At 51.5% G+C, this 23,702-nt stretch overlaps 1 protein-coding gene across 1 annotated transcript in view; it reads right to left on the bottom strand.

Moving 5' to 3' along the window:
* Window positions 1-23,702, bottom strand: part of TTC9B (tetratricopeptide repeat domain 9B) — a 37,893-nt gene that overhangs the window by 11,152 nt on the left and 3,039 nt on the right. The gene's annotated exons all lie outside the window — the stretch shown is intronic.

Here is a 23,702-nt window from a genome sequence, read left to right as displayed (position 1 = left end):
CAATACAAACACGCACAGCGTGTGCACAGAGACAGCCATAACAATACAAACACGCACAGCGTATGCACAGAGACAGCCCTAACAATACAAACACGCACAGCGTGTGCACAGAGACAGCTCTAACAATACAAACACGCACAGCGTGTGCACAGAGACAGCCCTAACAATACAAACACGCACAGCGTGTGCACAGAGACAGCCCTAACAATACAAACACGCACAGCGTGTGCACAGAGACTTCCCAAACAATACCGACACGCACAGCGTGTGCACAGGGAGAGCCCTAACAATACAAACACGCACAGCGTGTGCACAGAGACAGCCCTAACAATACAAACACGCACAGCGTGTGCACAGAGACAGCCCTAACAATACAAACACACACAGCGTGTGCACAGAGACAGCCCTAACAAAACAAACACGCACAGCGTGTGCACAGAGACAGCCCTAACAATACAAACACGCACAGCGTGTGCACAGAGACAGCCCTAACAATACAAACACACACAGCGTGTGCACAGAGACAGCCCTAACAATACAAACACACACAGCGTGTGCACAGAGACAGCCCTAACAAAACAAACACGCACAGCGTGTGCACAGAGAGAGCTCTAACAATACAAACACGCACAGCGTGTGCACAGAGACAGCCCTAACAATACAGACACACACAGTGTGTGCACAGAGACAGCCCTAACAATACAAACACGCACAGCGTGTGCACAGAGACAGCCCTAACAATACAAACACGCACAGCGTGTGCACAGAGACAGCGCTAACATTACAGACACGCACAGCGTGTGCACAGAGACAGCGCTAACAATACAAACACGCACAGCGTGTGCACAGAGACTTCCCAAACAATACCAACACGCACAGCGTGTGCACAGAGACAGCCCTAACAATACAGACACGCACAGCGTGTGCACAGAGACAGCCCTCAGCGTGTGCACAGAGACAGCGCTAACAATACAGACACGCACAGCGTGTGCACAGAGACTTCCCAAACAATACCAACACGCACAGCGTGTGCACAGAGACAGCTCTAACAATACAAACACGCACAGCGTGTGCACAGAGACAGCCCTAACAATACAAACACGCACAGCGTGTGCACAGAGAGAGCTCTAACAATACAAACACGCACAGCGTGTGCACAGAGACAGCCCTAACAATACAGACACACACAGTGTGTGCACAGAGACAGCCCTAACAATACAAACACGCACAGCGTGTGCACAGAGACAGCCCTAACAATACAGACACGCATAGCGTGTGCACAGAGGCAGCCCTAACAATACAAACACGCACAGCGTGTGCACAGAGACAGCCCTAACAAAACAAACACGCACAGCGTGTGCACAGAGACAGCCCTAACAATACAAACACACACAGCGTGTGCACAGAGACAGCCCTAACAATACAAACACACAGCGTGTGCACAGAGACAGCCCTAACAATACAAACACACACAGCGTGTGCAGAGAGACAGCCCTAACAATACAAACACACACAGCGTGTGCACAGAGACAGCCCTAACAAAACAAACACGCACAGCGTGTGCACAGAGACAGCCCTAACAATACAAACACACACAGCGTGTGCACAGAGACAGCCCTAACAATACAAACACACAGCATGTGCACAGAGACAGCCCTAACAATACAAACACGCACAGCGTGTGCACAGAGAGAGCTCTAACAATACAAACACGCACAGCGTGTGCACAGAGAGAGCTCTAACAATACAAACACGCACAGCGTGTGCACAGAGAGAGCTCTAACAATACAAACACGCACAGCGTGTGCACAGAGAGAGCTCTAACAATACAAACACGCACAGCGTGTGCACAGAGAGAGCTCTAACAATACAAACACGCACAGCGTGTGCACAGAGACAGCCCTAACAATACAAACACGCACAGCGTGTGCACAGAGACAGCCCTAACAATACAGACACGCATAGCGTGTGCACAGAGGCAGCCCTAACAATACAGACACGCATAGCGTGTGCACAGAGACAGCCCTAACAATACAGACACGCATAGCGTGTGCACAGAGACAGCCCTAACAATACAGACACGCATAGCGTGTGCACAGAGGCAGCCCTAACAATACAAACACGCACAGCGTGTGCACAGAGACTTCCCAAACAATACCGACACGCACAGCGTGTGCACAGGGAGAGCCCTAACAATACAGACACGCATAGCGTGTGCACAGAGACAGCCCTAACAATACAAACACGCACAGCGTGTGCACAGAGACAGCCCTAACAATACAAACACGCACAGCATGTGCACAGAGACAGCCCTAACAATACAAACACGCACAGCGTGTGCACAGAGACAGCCCTAACAATACAAACACGCACAGCGTGTGCACAGAGACAGCCCTAACAATATAGACACGCACAGCGTGTGCACAGAGACTTCCCAAACAATACCAACACGCACAGCGTGTGCACAGAGACAGCCCTAACAATACAAACACGCACAGCGTGTGCACAGAGACAGCCCTAACAATACAAACACGCACAGCGTGTGCACAGAGACAGCCCTAACAATACAGACACGCACAGCATGTGCACAGAGACTTCCCAAACAATACCAACACGCACAGCGCGTGCACAGAAACAGCCCTAACAATACAAACACGCACAGCGTGTGCACAGAGACAGCTCTAACAATACAAACACGCACAGCGCGTGCACAGAAACAGCCCTAACAATACAGACACGCACAGCGCGTGCACAGAGACAGACCTAACAATACAAACACGCACAGCGTGTGCACAGAGACAGCCCTAACAATACAGACACGCACAGAGACAGCCCTAACAACACAAACACGCACAGCGTGTGCACAGAGACAGCCCTAACAATACAAACACGCACAGCGTGCGCACAGAGACAGCCCTAACAATACAGACACACACAGCGTGTGCACAGAGACAGCCCTAACAATACAAACACGCAGAGCGTGTGCACAGAGACAGCCCTAACAATACAAACACGCACAGCGTGTGCACAGAGACAGCCCTAACAATACAAACACGCACAGCGTGTGCACAGAGACAGCCCTAACAATACAGACACGCACAGCGTGTGCACAGAGACAGCCCTAACAATACAAACACGCACAGCGTGTGCACAGACAGCCCTAACAATACAGACACACAGCGTGTGCACAGAGACAGCCCTAACAATACAAACACGCACAGAGTGTGCACAGAGACAGCCCTAACAATACCAACACGCACAGCGTGTGCACAGAGACAGCCCTAACAACACAAACACGCACAGCGTGTGCACAGAGACAGCCCTAACAATACAAACACGCACAGCGTGTGCACAGAGACAGCCCTAACAACACAAACACGCACAGAGTGTGCACAGAGACAGCCCTAACAATACCAACACGCACAGCGTGTGCACAGAGACAGCCCTAACAATACAAACTCGCACAGCGTGTGCACAGAGACAGCGCTAACAATACAGACACACAGCGTGTGCACAGAGACAGCCCTAATAATACAAACACGCACAGCGTGTGCACAGAGAAAGCCCTAGCAATACAAACACGCACTGCATATGCACAGAGACAGCCCTAACAATACAAACACGCACAGCGTGTGCACAGAGACAGCCCTAACAATACAGACACGCACAGCGTGTGCACAGAGACAGCCCTAACAACACAAACACGCACAGCGTGTGCACAGAGACAGCCCTAACAATACAAACACGCACAGCGTGTGCACAGAGACAGCCCTAACAACACAAACACGCACAGCGTGTGCACAGAGACAGCCCTAACAATACAAACACGCACAGCGTGTGCACAGAGACAGCCCTAACAATACAAACACGCACAGCGTGTGCACAGAGACAGCCCTAACAATACAAACACGCACAGCGTGTGCACAGAGACAGCCCTAACAACACAAACACGCACAGCGTGTGCACAGAGACAGCCCTAACAATACAAACACGCACAGCGTGTGCACAGAGACAGCCCTAACAATACAAACACGCACAGCGTGTGCACAGAGACAGCCCTAACAATACAAACACGCACAGCGTGTGCACAGAGACTTCCCAAACAATACCAACACGCACAGCGTGTGCACAGAGACAGCCCTAACAACACAAACACGCACAGAGTGTGCACAGAGACAGCCCTAACAATACCAACACGCACAGCGTGTGCACAGAGACAGCCCTAACAATACAAACTCGCACAGCGTGTGCACAGAGACAGCGCTAACAATACAGACACACAGCGTGTGCACAGAGACAGCCCTAATAATACAAACACGCACAGCGTGTGCACAGAGAAAGCCCTAGCAATACAAACACGCACTGCATATGCACAGAGACAGCCCTAACAATACAAACACGCACAGCGTGTGCACAGAGACAGCCCTAACAATACAGACACGCACAGCGTGTGCACAGAGACAGCCCTAACAACACAAACACGCACAGCGTGTGCACAGAGACAGCCCTAACAATACAAACACGCACAGCGTGTGCACAGAGACAGCCCTAACAACACAAACACGCACAGCGTGTGCACAGAGACAGCCCTAACAATACAAACACGCACAGCGTGTGCACAGAGACAGCCCTAACAATACAAACACGCACAGCGTGTGCACAGAGACAGCCCTAACAATACAAACACGCACAGCGTGTGCACAGAGACAGCGCTAACAATACAAACACGCACAGCGTGTGCACAGAGACAGCCCTAACAATACACACACGCACAGCGTGTGCACAGAGACAGCCCTAACAATACAAACACGCACAGCGTGTGCACAGAGACAGCCCTAACAATACAGACACGCACAGCGTGTGCACAGAGACAGCCCTAACAATACAGACACGCACAGCGTGTGCACAGAGACAGCCCTAACAATACAAACACGCACAGCGTGTGCACAGAGACAGCCCTAACAATACAAACACGCACAGCGTGTGCACAGAGACAGCGCTAACATTACAGACACGCACAGCGTGTGCACAGAGACAGCGCTAACAATACAAACACGCACAGCGTGTGCACAGAGACTTCCCAAACAATACCAACACGCACAGCGTGTGCACAGAGACAGCCCTAACAATACAGACACGCACAGCGTGTGCACAGAGACAGCCCTCAGCGTGTGCACAGAGACAGTGCTAACAATACAGACACGCACAGCGTGTGCACAGAGACTTCCCAAACAATACCAACACGCACAGCGTGTGCACAGAGACAGCTCTAACAATACAAACACGCACAGCGTGTGCACAGAGACAGCCCTAACAATACAAACACGCACAGCGTGTGCACAGAGAGAGCTCTAACAATACAAACACGCACAGCGTGTGCACAGAGACAGCCCTAACAATACAGACACACACAGTGTGTGCACAGAGACAGCCCTAACAATACAAACACGCACAGCGTGTGCACAGAGACAGCCCTAACAATACAGACACACAGCGTGTGCACAGAGACAGCCCTAACAATACAAACACGCACAGAGTGTGCACAGAGACAGCCCTAACAATACCAACACGCACAGCGTGTGCACAGAGACAGCCCTAACAACACAAACACGCACAGCGTGTGCACAGAGACAGCCCTAACAATACAAACACGCACAGCGTGTGCACAGAGACAGCCCTAACAACACAAACACGCACAGAGTGTGCACAGAGACAGCCCTAACAATACCAACACGCACAGCGTGTGCACAGAGACAGCCCTAACAATACAAACTCGCACAGCGTGTGCACAGAGACAGCGCTAACAATACAGACACACAGCGTGTGCACAGAGACAGCCCTAATAATACAAACACGCACAGCGTGTGCACAGAGAAAGCCCTAGCAATACAAACACGCACTGCATATGCACAGAGACAGCCCTAACAATACAAACACGCACAGCGTGTGCACAGAGACAGCCCTAACAATACAGACACGCACAGCGTGTGCACAGAGACAGCCCTAACAACACAAACACGCACAGCGTGTGCACAGAGACAGCCCTAACAATACAAACACGCACAGCGTGTGCACAGAGACAGCCCTAACAACACAAACACGCACAGCGTGTGCACAGAGACAGCCCTAACAATACAAACACGCACAGCGTGTGCACAGAGACAGCCCTAACAATACAAACACGCACAGCGTGTGCACAGAGACAGCCCTAACAATACAAACACGCACAGCGTGTGCACAGAGACAGCGCTAACAATACAAACACGCACAGCGTGTGCACAGAGACAGCCCTAACAATACACACACGCACAGCGTGTGCACAGAGACAGCCCTAACAATACAAACACGCACAGCGTGTGCACAGAGACAGCCCTAACAATACAGACACGCACAGCGTGTGCACAGAGACAGCCCTAACAATACAGACACGCACAGCGTGTGCACAGAGACAGCCCTAACAATACAAACACGCACAGCGTGTGCACAGAGACAGCCCTAACAATACAAACACGCACAGCGTGTGCACAGAGACAGCGCTAACATTACAGACACGCACAGCGTGTGCACAGAGACAGCGCTAACAATACAAACACGCACAGCGTGTGCACAGAGACTTCCCAAACAATACCAACACGCACAGCGTGTGCACAGAGACAGCCCTAACAACACAAACACGCACAGAGTGTGCACAGAGACAGCCCTAACAATACCAACACGCACAGCGTGTGCACAGAGACAGCCCTAACAATACAAACTCGCACAGCGTGTGCACAGAGACAGCGCTAACAATACAGACACACAGCGTGTGCACAGAGACAGCCCTAATAATACAAACACGCACAGCGTGTGCACAGAGAAAGCCCTAGCAATACAAACACGCACTGCATATGCACAGAGACAGCCCTAACAATACAAACACGCACAGCGTGTGCACAGAGACAGCCCTAACAATACAGACACGCACAGCGTGTGCACAGAGACAGCCCTAACAACACAAACACGCACAGCGTGTGCACAGAGACAGCCCTAACAATACAAACACGCACAGCGTGTGCACAGAGACAGCCCTAACAATACACACACGCACAGCGTGTGCACAGAGACAGCCCTAACAATACAAACACGCACAGCGTGTGCACAGAGACAGCCCTAACAATACAGACACGCACAGCGTGTGCACAGAGACAGCCCTAACAATACAGACACGCACAGCGTGTGCACAGAGACAGCCCTAACAATACAAACACGCACAGCGTGTGCACAGAGACAGCCCTAACAATACAAACACGCACAGCGTGTGCACAGAGACAGCGCTAACATTACAGACACGCACAGCGTGTGCACAGAGACAGCGCTAACAATACAAACACGCACAGCGTGTGCACAGAGACTTCCCAAACAATACCAACACGCACAGCGTGTGCACAGAGACAGCCCTAACAATACAGACACGCACAGCGTGTGCACAGAGACAGCCCTCAGCGTGTGCACAGAGACAGCGCTAACAATACAGACACGCACAGCGTGTGCACAGAGACTTCCCAAACAATACCAACACGCACAGCGTGTGCACAGAGACAGCTCTAACAATACAAACACGCACAGCGTGTGCACAGAGACAGCCCTAACAATACAAACACGCACAGCGTGTGCACAGAGAGAGCTCTAACAATACAAACACGCACAGCGTGTGCACAGAGACAGCCCTAACAATACAGACACACACAGTGTGTGCACAGAGACAGCCCTAACAATACAAACACGCACAGCGTGTGCACAGAGACAGCCATAACAATACAAACACGCACAGCGTATGCACAGAGACAGCCCTAACAATACAAACACGCACAGCGTGTGCACAGAGACAGCTCTAACAATACAAACACGCACAGCGTGTGCACAGAGACAGCCCTAACAATACAAACACGCACAGCGTGTGCACAGAGACAGCCCTAACAATACAAACACGCACAGCGTGTGCACAGAGACTTCCCAAACAATACCGACACGCACAGCGTGTGCACAGGGAGAGCCCTAACAATACAAACACGCACAGCGTGTGCACAGAGACAGCCCTAACAATACAAACACGCACAGCGTGTGCACAGAGACAGCCCTAACAATACAAACACACACAGCGTGTGCACAGAGACAGCCCTAACAAAACAAACACGCACAGCGTGTGCACAGAGACAGCCCTAACAATACAAACACGCACAGCGTGTGCACAGAGACAGCCCTAACAATACAAACACACACAGCGTGTGCACAGAGACAGCCCTAACAATACAAACACACACAGCGTGTGCACAGAGACAGCCCTAACAAAACAAACACGCACAGCGTGTGCACAGAGAGAGCTCTAACAATACAAACACACACAGCGTGTGCACAGAGACAGCCCTAACAATACAGACACACACAGTGTGTGCACAGAGACAGCCCTAACAATACAAACACGCACAGCGTGTGCACAGAGACAGCCCTAACAATACAAACACGCACAGAGTGTGCACAGAGACAGCCCTAACAATACCAACACGCACAGCGTGTGCACAGAGACAGCCCTAACAATACAGACACGCACAGCGTGTGCACAGAGACAGCCCTCAGCGTGTGCACAGAGACAGTGCTAACAATACAGACACGCACAGCGTGTGCACAGAGACTTCCCAAACAATACCAACACGCACAGCGTGTGCACAGAGACAGCTCTAACAATACAAACACGCACAGCGTGTGCACAGAGACAGCCCTAACAATACAAACACGCACAGCGTGTGCACAGAGAGAGCTCTAACAATACAAACACGCACAGCGTGTGCACAGAGACAGCCCTAACAATACAGACACACACAGTGTGTGCACAGAGACAGCCCTAACAATACAAACACGCACAGCGTGTGCACAGAGACAGCCCTAACAATACAGACACACAGCGTGTGCACAGAGACAGCCCTAACAATACAAACACGCACAGAGTGTGCACAGAGACAGCCCTAACAATACCAACACGCACAGCGTGTGCACAGAGACAGCCCTAACAACACAAACACGCACAGCGTGTGCACAGAGACAGCCCTAACAATACAAACACGCACAGCGTGTGCACAGAGACAGCCCTAACAACACAAACACGCACAGAGTGTGCACAGAGACAGCCCTAACAATACCAACACGCACAGCGTGTGCACAGAGACAGCCCTAACAATACAAACTCGCACAGCGTGTGCACAGAGACAGCGCTAACAATACAGACACACAGCGTGTGCACAGAGACAGCCCTAATAATACAAACACGCACAGCGTGTGCACAGAGAAAGCCCTAGCAATACAAACACGCACTGCATATGCACAGAGACAGCCCTAACAATACAAACACGCACAGCGTGTGCACAGAGACAGCCCTAACAATACAGACACGCACAGCGTGTGCACAGAGACAGCCCTAACAACACAAACACGCACAGCGTGTGCACAGAGACAGCCCTAACAATACAAACACGCACAGCGTGTGCACAGAGACAGCCCTAACAACACAAACACGCACAGCGTGTGCACAGAGACAGCCCTAACAATACAAACACGCACAGCGTGTGCACAGAGACAGCCCTAACAATACAAACACGCACAGCGTGTGCACAGAGACAGCCCTAACAATACAAACACGCACAGCGTGTGCACAGAGACAGCGCTAACAATACAAACACGCACAGCGTGTGCACAGAGACAGCCCTAACAATACACACACGCACAGCGTGTGCACAGAGACAGCCCTAACAATACAAACACGCACAGCGTGTGCACAGAGACAGCCCTAACAATACAGACACGCACAGCGTGTGCACAGAGACAGCCCTAACAATACAGACACGCACAGCGTGTGCACAGAGACAGCCCTAACAATACAAACACGCACAGCGTGTGCACAGAGACAGCCCTAACAATACAAACACGCACAGCGTGTGCACAGAGACAGCGCTAACATTACAGACACGCACAGCGTGTGCACAGAGACAGCGCTAACAATACAAACACGCACAGCGTGTGCACAGAGACTTCCCAAACAATACCAACACGCACAGCGTGTGCACAGAGACAGCCCTAACAACACAAACACGCACAGAGTGTGCACAGAGACAGCCCTAACAATACCAACACGCACAGCGTGTGCACAGAGACAGCCCTAACAATACAAACTCGCACAGCGTGTGCACAGAGACAGCGCTAACAATACAGACACACAGCGTGTGCACAGAGACAGCCCTAATAATACAAACACGCACAGCGTGTGCACAGAGAAAGCCCTAGCAATACAAACACGCACTGCATATGCACAGAGACAGCCCTAACAATACAAACACGCACAGCGTGTGCACAGAGACAGCCCTAACAATACAGACACGCACAGCGTGTGCACAGAGACAGCCCTAACAACACAAACACGCACAGCGTGTGCACAGAGACAGCCCTAACAATACAAACACGCACAGCGTGTGCACAGAGACAGCCCTAACAATACACACACGCACAGCGTGTGCACAGAGACAGCCCTAACAATACAAACACGCACAGCGTGTGCACAGAGACAGCCCTAACAATACAGACACGCACAGCGTGTGCACAGAGACAGCCCTAACAATACAGACACGCACAGCGTGTGCACAGAGACAGCCCTAACAATACAAACACGCACAGCGTGTGCACAGAGACAGCCCTAACAATACAAACACGCACAGCGTGTGCACAGAGACAGCGCTAACATTACAGACACGCACAGCGTGTGCACAGAGACAGCGCTAACAATACAAACACGCACAGCGTGTGCACAGAGACTTCCCAAACAATACCAACACGCACAGCGTGTGCACAGAGACAGCCCTAACAATACAGACACGCACAGCGTGTGCACAGAGACAGCCCTCAGCGTGTGCACAGAGACAGCGCTAACAATACAGACACGCACAGCGTGTGCACAGAGACTTCCCAAACAATACCAACACGCACAGCGTGTGCACAGAGACAGCTCTAACAATACAAACACGCACAGCGTGTGCACAGAGACAGCCCTAACAATACAAACACGCACAGCGTGTGCACAGAGAGAGCTCTAACAATACAAACACGCACAGCGTGTGCACAGAGACAGCCCTAACAATACAGACACACACAGTGTGTGCACAGAGACAGCCCTAACAATACAAACACGCACAGCGTGTGCACAGAGACAGCCATAACAATACAAACACGCACAGCGTATGCACAGAGACAGCCCTAACAATACAAACACGCACAGCGTGTGCACAGAGACAGCTCTAACAATACAAACACGCACAGCGTGTGCACAGAGACAGCCCTAACAATACAAACACGCACAGCGTGTGCACAGAGACAGCCCTAACAATACAAACACGCACAGCGTGTGCACAGAGACTTCCCAAACAATACCGACACGCACAGCGTGTGCACAGGGAGAGCCCTAACAATACAAACACGCACAGCGTGTGCACAGAGACAGCCCTAACAATACAAACACGCACAGCGTGTGCACAGAGACAGCCCTAACAATACAAACACACACAGCGTGTGCACAGAGACAGCCCTAACAAAACAAACACGCACAGCGTGTGCACAGAGACAGCCCTAACAATACAAACACGCACAGCGTGTGCACAGAGACAGCCCTAACAATACAAACACACACAGCGTGTGCACAGAGACAGCCCTAACAATACAAACACACACAGCGTGTGCACAGAGACAGCCCTAACAAAACAAACACGCACAGCGTGTGCACAGAGAGAGCTCTAACAATACAAACACACACAGCGTGTGCACAGAGACAGCCCTAACAATACAGACACACACAGTGTGTGCACAGAGACAGCCCTAACAATACAAACACGCACAGCGTGTGCACAGAGACAGCCCTAACAATACAAACACGCACAGCGTGTGCACAGAGACAGCGCTAACATTACAGACACGCACAGCGTGTGCACAGAGACAGCGCTAACAATACAAACACGCACAGCGTGTGCACAGAGACTTCCCAAACAATACCAACACGCACAGCGTGTGCACAGAGACAGCCCTCAGCGTGTGCACAGAGACAGCGCTAACAATACAGACACGCACAGCGTGTGCACAGAGACAGCCCTCAGCGTGTGCACAGAGACAGCGCTAACAATACAGACACGCACAGCGTGTGCACAGAGACTTCCCAAACAATACCAACACGCACAGCGTGTGCACAGAGACAGCTCTAACAATACAAACACGCACAGCGTGTGCACAGAGACAGCCCTAACAATACAAACACGCACAGCGTGTGCACAGAGAGTGTCATGGAACAAGAATCACATTCCTGCCCGACCCCCCTTCTGCTTGCCAGCTCCTTAAGTTCAGCTGCAGGCATTGGCTCCACATACACACACTGTGCCTGTGTAACATGCAACAATGTTGCATTTTTTGCCTCTGAGCACATAATCAGTGAACTGCTACTGCAGCTTCTCCAGTCCTCCCAGTTAATGGACTTTCCCATGTTCTCCCCTGTCTTTTGCTGACAGTTAGTGCAGTCCCACTCAACCTTTAGTGTGACCCCTGCCCCTCACTTTCTTTTCCACCCTAGATTAAAGTGAGTACAGACCTGTCTGCATCCACCCCTGGTAAGGCCTTTCTCTCTTACCATAGTCTAACCCCATAGAAGCATCCCACATAGAGAAGCACTCTCTACCTACATTACACCTACGAGTTCCTGTGTTTTCTAATCCAGCAATAAAATTAAGAAAGACATTAAGGACTTGTCATGCTTTGGAAGAGGGAGGACATGAGTTGAGCTTACTGGAATCATTCACACATCATTCGTGACCCTGGTTCCAGGAAAGTAAGAGAGAGACCGTGTATTAGAGGTCTACGCAGAAGCTATCACTCACAGCCTTCATGCTACAAAGGTGCAGCTCTACACAGCTATACAGCAAACTGCTACAGCTTTCTGCAAAAACAAGCAGCAGTTTAAACAGAACAGTAAAACAAAGACCTGTGTTAGGGAATCACACAGGAGCTACTACTCAAAGACTTTATGCTAAACAGAATAGTCTCTGCACCCCAGGACAAGCAGCAGCTTCACTCTGCCAGACAGGGCAGCAAGCTTTATACAGCAAACTGCACACAGCCTTGCAACTAACAGTGCTTCTCTCACAATACCTAATTGCCTTTTTCTCTGTCTGAGTCCACCCGCTGCTCAGCCCCACAGTGAGGAGCCAACGGACACCTGTAAGTACAGCTACCCCAACGCTGCACGCTGCAGGACACCGCTCGGCATCATCTGAGACAGACGCCCATCGCTGACAAGGTAAAAGACCGCACGCCACACGCACTGGCAAAGGCCTACACACACCTACAGCATGGCAGAACTCAGAGCCTCACCAGACATCATGCAGGAAAGCGATCTCTCAGACACAGAGACCGCTGCGCAGCTGCAACAGGCGCAGGCAGGTGCAAGGCCCAAACGGACAGTCACACTGACACAAAAGGGGCGCGAAAAATATGAGACTGACATTGAAGCGCACCGCACTAAATTAGAGTTGGCCTGGAGCACAACCACACTGGGAATACGCAACGTTAGTAGCGTTGGCAACTATGCGCAACAGCTCGAGCAGGCAATAACGCAATTAAGGACCGATTACTCGCGTTATCAAGAACTGTCAGAAGCATACATTACTTACCTGACCAGGGCCAACACCAGCGAAAGCCTGCAAGAAAGAGACTTACAAAATGACATTGACCTTACACGTGACAGCCGCGTGCGGACCGCTATCACAGACGCGCAAAGCGTGAGAAAAGAGCTCCTCCTGGAGACCGCGTCTCAGCGCTCCAGCACATCAAGGCACTCATCAAGGTCAGCAAGATCAGCACAATCCAACACGTCTAGCGCGAGCACAAACGCCACCAAGGCGCGAGCCACCGCAGAGGCCGCACGTGCCAGGGCCGAATATAGTCGCAGAGAGGCAGCCGTAAGGGCAGAAAAAGCGCGCATAGAAGAGGAGGAGCAGAATGCCGCTGCTACCGCCGCCGTTGCCAATGCCGCCGCTGCACGCAGAAAGGCCGAATTGGACGCGGATCTAGAGGCACTTAATCAAGAGAAGGAAGCCGCCGCCGCCATAGCCCAAGCTGAAGTCCTAGAAGCAGCCGCACAACAGGACGGCGGGGAGCTACCGTACAGACGGATAGCTTCAGAGGATCCAGCCCAACGCACTGAAGACTACGTAAGGAGCCTCTTCAGTGTAAACACCAGCGCACCATCTCAACACGGAGGGAGCGACACCACAGACAACGAAGACTCGCTAGGACCACGAGGAGAAGACGCTGCTCCGTCAATGGCACACGCTGCCTGGGATAGCCACAGCCGCAACAGTGATCCACACGCCAGAGCGCACACGGATGCACCACAACAGGCTCGTAATCCAGGTACACCCACGCGGGAGAAAACAGCCCCTCACACTGGCCAGCAGCCATCACGCGTCCACGCCAAGGAAGAGGCGACCGCACAGACCGTCCCAGCAACTACCTCAGAACGGGGCAAACGCGCCGATGTCTCAGGTCTGACAGACATAGCCAAGTACATGATCCGGCGCGACTTGGTGCACGCAGGACTCATCAGCTTCGACGACCGCCCTGAGAACTACCGGACGTGGAAGTTCACGTTCAAAGACGCAATCGACAGCTTGGACTTCTCAGCAAGGGAAGAGCTCAACCTGTTAGTTAAGTTCTTGGGGAACGTATCCAGGGAGCAAGCGCAGAGACTTCGGACGGCAAACGCACATCAACCCCAAGTAGGCCTGGACCTAGTGTGGGAAAGGCTAGAAGAGACCTATGGCAGCCCTGAAGCAGTCGAGGATTCACTCTTCAAAAGAATCGAGAGCTTCCCCAAGATCACGAGTAAAGACTACTCGAAGTTACGAGATCTTGGAGACCTGCTGCAAGAACTGGAGTTCGCAAGGAAAGACCATTCCTTAATAGGTCTCAACGCCCTAGATTCAGCTCGTGGAGTGAGACCCATCCTGGAGAAGCTACCCTTCAACCTCCAAGAAAGGTGGCTTTCACAAGGTTCCAAATACAAAAGGGAGAAGCAGGTTGTCTTCCCCCCATTCTCATTCTTCGTGAGCTTCATCTGCGAAGCGGCAAAGACAAGAAACGATCCCAGTTTCATCTTAGGTGCGCAAACCACATACAGTGCAAGCAGCCCGAAGAACGAGAGACCAGCGACGAGATATGGTAACCCCCAAACACCCATCTCGGCCCGCAGGACGGACGTGCCTCCCACGGCCCAAACTACTCCCGATCAGTCGGTCGCCGGAGACAAGGAACCAAGGGACCCAAACAGGGAATGTCCCATACACAAGAAGCCACACCCACTCAACAAGTGCTTTGGGTTCAGGATGAAGTCCCTAGAGGAACGCAAGAGGTTACTTGGAGAATTCGGAGTTTGCTTCAAGTGCTGCGGTTCCACGACCCATCTAGCCAGGGACTGTAAGGAAGAGATCAAATGCACAGTGTGCGAGAGTGACAAGCACGTGACAGCGTTACACCCAGAGGCGATGACACTCCACCAACTCAAGAACCCATCCTCCATAGCGGAGCATGGCGGGGAGAAAGAAGAAGGAGAGTCAACATCCGTCACGTCTCAGCGCACTGAGGTTTGCGGAAAAGAAGGTGACAAAATGTCCTGCTCCAAAATATGCCTTGTCGCAGTGCACCCCCAGGGACAACCTGAGAAGGCTATTCGGATGTACGCAATCCTCGACGACCAGAGCAACCGATCACTGGACATGTTTAACATACAAGATGGTGCCTTTCCTTACACTCTCAGAACGTGCGCAGGGCAAATGGAGACCACAGGGAGAAGAGTGAACGGCTACACCATATGCTCAATAGACGGCAAAGTGAACATGCCCCTTCCCACACTCATCGAGTGCAACCACATGACCACAAACAGGGACGAGATACCCACACCAGACGTGGCACTCCATTACCCCCACCTCAAAGGAATAGCCAACCACATCCGGCCGGTGGAACAAGACGCCAAGATCCTGCTGCTGCTCGGTAGGGACATCATGAGGGTACATAAAGTCCGTAAACAGCACAACGGACCCCACAACGCGCCATACGCCCAAAGACTCGACCTAGGATGGGTGATAGTGGGCAACTCGTGCACTAACAGAGAGCACGGGCAAGACTACGTTGATGCCCGCAGAACGGAGGTGACAGAATGTGGACACACATCTCTCTCTGAACCATGTCTTGGCCATCTCCAAGTGACCGAAGGGCCAAGTGAAGAGGAAAGACAAGGTCATACCCCTGAGACCAACAAAGACATCCTCACGCCGATGGGATGCGACAATGGCTTAGGATGCTCAGCAGTCCAGACAGCCAAGGATGATGAGTCGACCCCACCGAAGGAAGAGAGTAACCTCCCAAAGGTGACCGATAAAGGGATCGTCCTAAAAACAACAAACAATCAGACAATACTCCCGCGAGCAAGGGCACAATTAAGACGTACAGTTGTTCCTCTCCACAGAGTATCAAGCAACAGAGCAACCAATTGCCACGGCTGGCATAGCCGCAAAAGATTGCGCCCCACAGGCGAAGCCACAGTGTCAAAAGGACTGTTCGTTCAAACACGTAAAAGGGGACAGTTGCAGAGACATTTCCCAAAAGGATTTACAAGGACAAAAGAGACTGTTCTTCGTCATGTCCAGGGAGAAAACAACTTCCCGATGGCAGTCAACAAAGAAACACAAAAGCGTTTCACCAAACTACGCGGAGATTTCTCGTGCAAGAGAAATGTACCGATGAACTACGGTGCACAGCGTTCCAGACAACAAGGAACGATGACAAACAAACACCCTCGAGGGAAGATAGAGGATTCCCGAGGTTAACTGTCAAGGAGCCCTCTAAAGACGGACTAAGCAGTCGGGTGACTCCGCTACCATTCCGTTCACCAAGGAGGCACTTCCCAAACAATGGAGAACATGCCATCTCTAGGTTCACCTCGCACCTCTGCGGCCCACAAAGGGAACCAGAGACCAAAAACAACTTTGTGGTCTTCATCCAGAAGATATTCTTTACCGGCCACGCAAAGCCAGCACCTCTAATGGAGGAAGGCAAAGAATGTCGGTACTTCCAATCACCTGGGGCCTACCACCCTCAGGAACCCGATCAAATCCGGGTAATGTTCAACCCCAGCGCTCAGCTTCAGGGAGTCTCCCTGAACGACGCACCCTTTATTGGATTACATTCGACAACCAGTTTTCCAGGGACAGTAATCCGCTCCCACAAGGAGCCAAAAGCCCTCTCCTTCTGCCAAACGCCAGGTGATAGAGCGACAGGCTACCACGGCTGGTATACCTACAAGGGGATATACTCTGTGGGTGAAACTACAGAGACAAAAGGACTGTTCTCTCACAAGACTAAAAGGAAACAGTGCCAGAGACTTTTATACAAAGACATTGTGGTGCAACCAGCAAACCTGGAGCTGTGCATCCACCCTGCATCCTTTGCCAAAGAACCTTGGCCAAGGGACCTTGATACCAGTGATACCGGCCGGTGTCACATCGCTATGTGGACATGGACTCTTGCATTGTTTGAGAATGTGATGTTATCTTTGTTATGCATTGCACATATGTTCCACATATTCCAGTTATATAGTGGTATCTCCAGATACCAGACGGGGAGTGTCATGGAACAAGAATCACATTCCTGCCCGACCCCCCTTCTGCTTGCCAGCTCCTTAAGTTCAGCTGCAGGCATTGGCTCCACATACACACACTGTGCCTGTGTAACATGCAACAATGTTGCATTTTTTGCCTCTGAGCACATAATCAGTGAACTGCTACTGCAGCTTCTCCAGTCCTCCCAGTTAATGGACTTTCCCATGTTCTCCCCTGTCTTTTGCTGACAGTTAGTGCAGTCCCATTCCACCTTTAGTGTGACCCCTGCCCCTCACTTTCTTTTCCACCCTAGATTACAGTGAGTACAGACCTGTCTGCATCCACCCCTGGTAAGGCCTTTCTCTCTTACCATAGTCTAACCCCATAGAAGCATCCCACATAGAGAAGCACTCTCTACCTACATTACACCTACGAGTTCCTGTGTTTTCTAATCCAGCAATAAAATTAAGAAAGACATTAAGGACTTGTCATGCTTTGGAAGAGGGAGGACATGAGTTGAGCTTACTGGAATCATTCACACATCATTCGTGACCCTGGTTCCAGGAAAGAGAGAGCTCTAACAATACAAACACGCACAGCGTGTGCACAGAGACAGCCCTAACAATACAGACACACACAGTGTGTGCACAGAGACAGCCCTAACAATACAAACACGCACAGCGTGTGCACAGAGACAGCCCTAACAATACAGACACGCATAGCGTGTGCACAGAGACAGCCCTAACAATACAAACACACACAGCGTGTGCACAGAGACAGCCCTAACAATACAAACACACACAGCGTGTGCACAGAGACAGCCCTAACAATACAAACACACACAGCGTGTGCACAGAGACAGCCCTAACAAAACAAACACGCACAGCGTGTGCACAGAGACAGCCCTAACAATACAAACACACACAGCGTGTGCACAGAGACAGCCCTAACAATACAAACACACAGCGTGTGCACAGACAGCCCTAACAATACAAACACGCACAGCGTGTGCACAGAGAGAGCTCTAACAATACAAACACGCACAGCGTGTGCACAGAGAGAGCTCTAACAATACAAACACGCACAGCGTGTGCACAGAGAGAGCTCTAACAATACAAACACGCACAGCGTGTGCACAGAGAGAGCTCTAACAATACAAACACGCACAGCGTGTGCACAGAGACAGCCCTAACAATACAAACACGCACAGCGTGTGCACAGAGACAGCCCTAACAATACAGACACGCATAGCGTGTGCACAGAGGCAGCCCTAACAATACAGACACGCATAGCGTGTGCACAGAGACAGCCCTAACAATACAGACACGCATAGCGTGTGCACAGAGACAGCCCTAACAATACAGACACGCATAGCGTGTGCACAGAGGCAGCCCTAACAATACAAACACGCACAGCGTGTGCACAGAGACTTCCCAAACAATACCGACACGCACAGCGTGTGCACAGGGAGAGCCCTAACAATACAGACACGCATAGCGTGTGCACAGAGACAGCCCTAACAATACAAACACGCACAGCGTGTGCACAGAGACAGCCCTAACAATACAAACACGCACAGCATGTGCACAGAGACAGCCCTAACAATACAAACACGCACAGCGTGTGCACAGAGACAGCCCTAACAATACAAACACGCACAGCGTGTGCACAGAGACAGCCCTAACAATACAGACACGCACAGCGTGTGCACAGAGACTTCCCAAACAATACCAACACGCACAGCGCGTGCACAGAAACAGCCCTAACAATACAAACACGCACAGCGTGTGCACAGAGACAGCCCTAACAATACAGACACGCACAGCATGTGCACAGAGACTTCCCAAACAATACCAACACGCACAGCGCGTGCACAGAAACAGCCCTAACAATACAAACACGCACAGCGTGTGCACAGAGACAGCTCTAACAATACAAACACGCACAGCGCGTGCACAGAAACAGCCCTAACAATACAGACACGCACAGCGCGTGCACAGAGACAGCCCTAACAATACAAACACGCACAGCGTGTGCACAGAGACAGCCCTAACAATACAGACACGCACAGCGTGTGCACAGAGACAGCCCTAACAATACAAACACGCACAGCGTGGGCACAGAGACAGCCCTAACAACACAAACACGCACAGCGTGTGCACAGAGACAGCCCTAACAACACAAACACGCACAGCGTGTGCACAGAAACAGCCCTAACAACACAAACACGCACAGCGTGTGCACAGAAACAGCCCTAACAATACAGACACGCACAGCGCGTGCACAGAGACAGCCCTAACAATACAAACACGCACAGCGTGTGCACAGAGACAGCCCTAACAATACAGACACGCACAGCGTGTGCACAGAGACAGCCCTAACAATACAAACACGCACAGCGTGGGCACAGAGACAGCCCTAACAACACAAACACGCACAGCGTGTGCACAGAGACAGCCCTAACAATACAAACACGCACAGCGTGCGCACAGAGACAGCCCTAACAATACAGACACACACAGCGTGTGCACAGAGACAGCCCTAACAATACAAACACGCAGAGCGTGTGCACAGAGACAGCCCTAACAATACAAACACGCACAGCGTGTGCACAGAGACAGCCCTAACAATACAAACACGCACAGCGTGTGCACAGAGACAGCCCTAACAATACAGACACGCACAGCGTGTGCACAGAGACAGCCCTAACAATACAAACACGCACAGCGTGTGCACAGAGACAGCCCTAACAATACAGACGCGCACAGCGCGTGCACAGAGACAGCCCTAACAATACAGACACGCACAGCGTGTGCACAGAGACAGCCCTAACAATACAAACACGCACAGCGTGGGCACAGAGACAGCCCTAACAATACAGACACACACAGCGTGTGCACAGAGACAGCCCTAACAATACAAACACGCAGAGCGTGTGCACAGAGACAGCCCTAACAATACAGACACACAGCGTGTGCACAGAGTCAGCCCTAACAATACACACACGCACAGTGTGTGCACAGAGACAGCCCTAACAATACAAACACGCACAGCGTGTGCACAGAGACAGCCCTAACAACACAAACACGCACAGCGTGTGCACAGAGACAGCCCTAACAATACAAACACACACAGCGTGTGCACAGAGACAGCCCTAACAATACAAACACACACAGCGTGTGCACAGAGACAGCCCTAACAATACAAACACGCACAGCGTGTGCACAGAGACAGCCCTAACAATACAAACACACACAGCGTGTGCACAGAGACAGCCCTAACAATACAAACACGCACAGCGTGTGCACAGAGACAGCCCTAACAATACCAACACGCACAGCGTGTGCACAGAGACAGCTCTAACAATACAAACACGCAGAGCGTGTGCACAGAGACAGCCCTAACAATACAAACACGCAGAGCGTGTGCACAGAGACAGCCCTAACAATACAGACACACAGCGTGTGCACAGAGTCAGCCCTAACAATACACACACGCACAGTGTGTGCACAGAGACAGCCCTAACAATACAAACACGCACAGCGTGTGCACAGACACAGCCCTAACAATACAAACACACACAGCGTGTGCACAGAGACAGCCCTAACAAAACAAACACGCAGAGCGTGTGCACAGAGACAGCCCTAACAATACAAACACACACAGCGTGTGCACAGAGACAGCCCTAACAAAACAAACACGCACAGCGTGTGCACAGAGACAGCCCTAACAATACAAACACGCACAGCGTGTGCACAGAGACAGCCCTAACAATACAAACATGCACAGCGTGTGCACAGAGACAGCCCTAACAACACAAACACGCACAGCGTGTGCACAGAGACAGCCCTAACAATACAAACACGCACAGCGTGTGCACAGGGAGAGCCCTAACAATACCAACACGCACAGCGTGTGCACAGAGAGAGCTCTAACAATACAAACACGCACAGCGTGTGCACAGAGAGAGCTCTAACAATACAAACACGCACAGCGTGTGCACAGAGAGAGCTCTAACAATACAAACACGCACAGCGTGTGCACAGAGACAGCCCTAACAATACAGACACACACAGTGTGTGCACAGAGACAGCCCTAACAATACAAACACGCACAGCGTGTGCACAGAGACAGCCCTAACAATACAGACACGCATAGCGTGTGCACAGAGGCAGCCCTAACAATACAGACACGCATAGCGTGTGCACAGAGACAGCCCTAACAATACAGACACGCATAGCGTGTGCACAGAGACAGCCCTAACAATACAGACACGCATAGCGTGTGCACAGAGGCAGCCCTAACAATGCAAACACGCACAGCGTGTGCACAGAGACTTCCCAAACAATACCGACACGCACAGCGTGTGCACAGGGAGAGCCCTAACAATACAAACACGCACAGCGTGTGCACAGAGACTTCCCAAACAATACCGACACGCACAGCGTGTGCACAGGGAGAGCCCTAACAATACAAACACGCACAGCGTGTGCACAGAGACAGCCCTAACAATACAGACACGCATAGCGTGTGCACAGAGACAGCCCTAACAATACAGACACGCATAGCGTGTGCACAGAGGCAGCCCTAACAATGCAAACACGCACAGCGTGTGCACAGAGACTTCCCAAACAATACCGACACGCACAGCGTGTGCACAGGGAGAGCCCTAACAATACAAACACGCACAGCGTGTGCACAGAGACAGCCCTAACAATACAAACACGCACAGCGTGTGCACAGAGACAGCCCTAACAATAGACACGCACAGCGCGTGCACAGAAACAGCCCTAACAGACACGCACCGCGTGTGCACAGAGACAGCCCTAACAATACAAACACGCACAGCGTGTGCACAGAGACAGCCCTAACAACACAAACACGCACAGCGTGTGCACAGAGACAGCCCTAACAATACAAACACGCACAGCGTGCGCACAGAGACAGCCCTAACAATACAAACACACACAGCGTGTGCACAGAGACAGCCCTAACAATACAAACACGCAGAGCGTGTGCACAGAGACAGCCCTAACAATACAGACACACAGCGTGTGCACAGAGACAGCCCTAACAATACACACACGCACAGTGTGTGCACAGAGACAGCCCTAACAATACAAACACGCACAGCGTGTGCACAGAGACAGCCCTAACAATACAAACACGCACAGCGTGTACACAGAGACAGCCCTAACAACACAAACACGCACAGCGTGTGCACAGAGACAGCCCTAACAATACAAACACGCACAGCGTGTACACAGAGACAGCCCTAACAACACAAACACGCACAGCATGTGCACAGAGACAGCCCTAACAATACACACACGCACATCGTGTGCACAGAGACAGCCCTAACAATACAAACACGCACAGCGTGTGCACAGAGACAGCCCTAACAATACAAACACGCACAGCGTGTGCACAGAGACTTCACAAACAATACCAACACGCACAGCGTGTGCACACAGACACCCCTAACAATACCAACACGCACAGCGTGTGCACAGAGACAGCCCTAACAATACAGACACGCACAGCGTGTGCACAGAGACAGCCCTAACAATACAGACACGCACAGCGTGTGCACAGAGACAGCCTTAACAATACAAACACGCACCGCGTGTGCACAGAGACAGCCCTAACAATACAAACACGCACTGCGTGTGCACAGAGACAGCCCTAACAATACAGACACGCACAGCGTGTGCACAGAGACAGCCCTAACAATACAAACACGCACAGCGTGTGCACAGAGACAGCCCTAACAATACAGACACGCACAGCGTGTGCACAGAGACTGCCCTAACAATACAAACACGCACAGCGTGTGCACAGAGACAGCCCTAACAATACAAACACGCACAGCGTGTGCACAGAGAGAGCTCTAACAATACAAACACGCACAGCGTGTGCACAGAGACAGCCCTAACAATATGTAACCCCCTTTGGGATCCAAGATTGAGGATGTGCGTGAGAGAGAGAATA

Source organism: Ascaphus truei, chromosome 7 (assembly GCF_040206685.1).
Source record: "Ascaphus truei isolate aAscTru1 chromosome 7, aAscTru1.hap1, whole genome shotgun sequence".
NCBI classification, from domain to species: Eukaryota; Metazoa; Chordata; class Amphibia; order Anura; family Ascaphidae; genus Ascaphus; species Ascaphus truei.
Note: the sequence above shows the minus strand (reverse complement) of the source record. Positions and strands in the feature narration are given on the sequence as shown.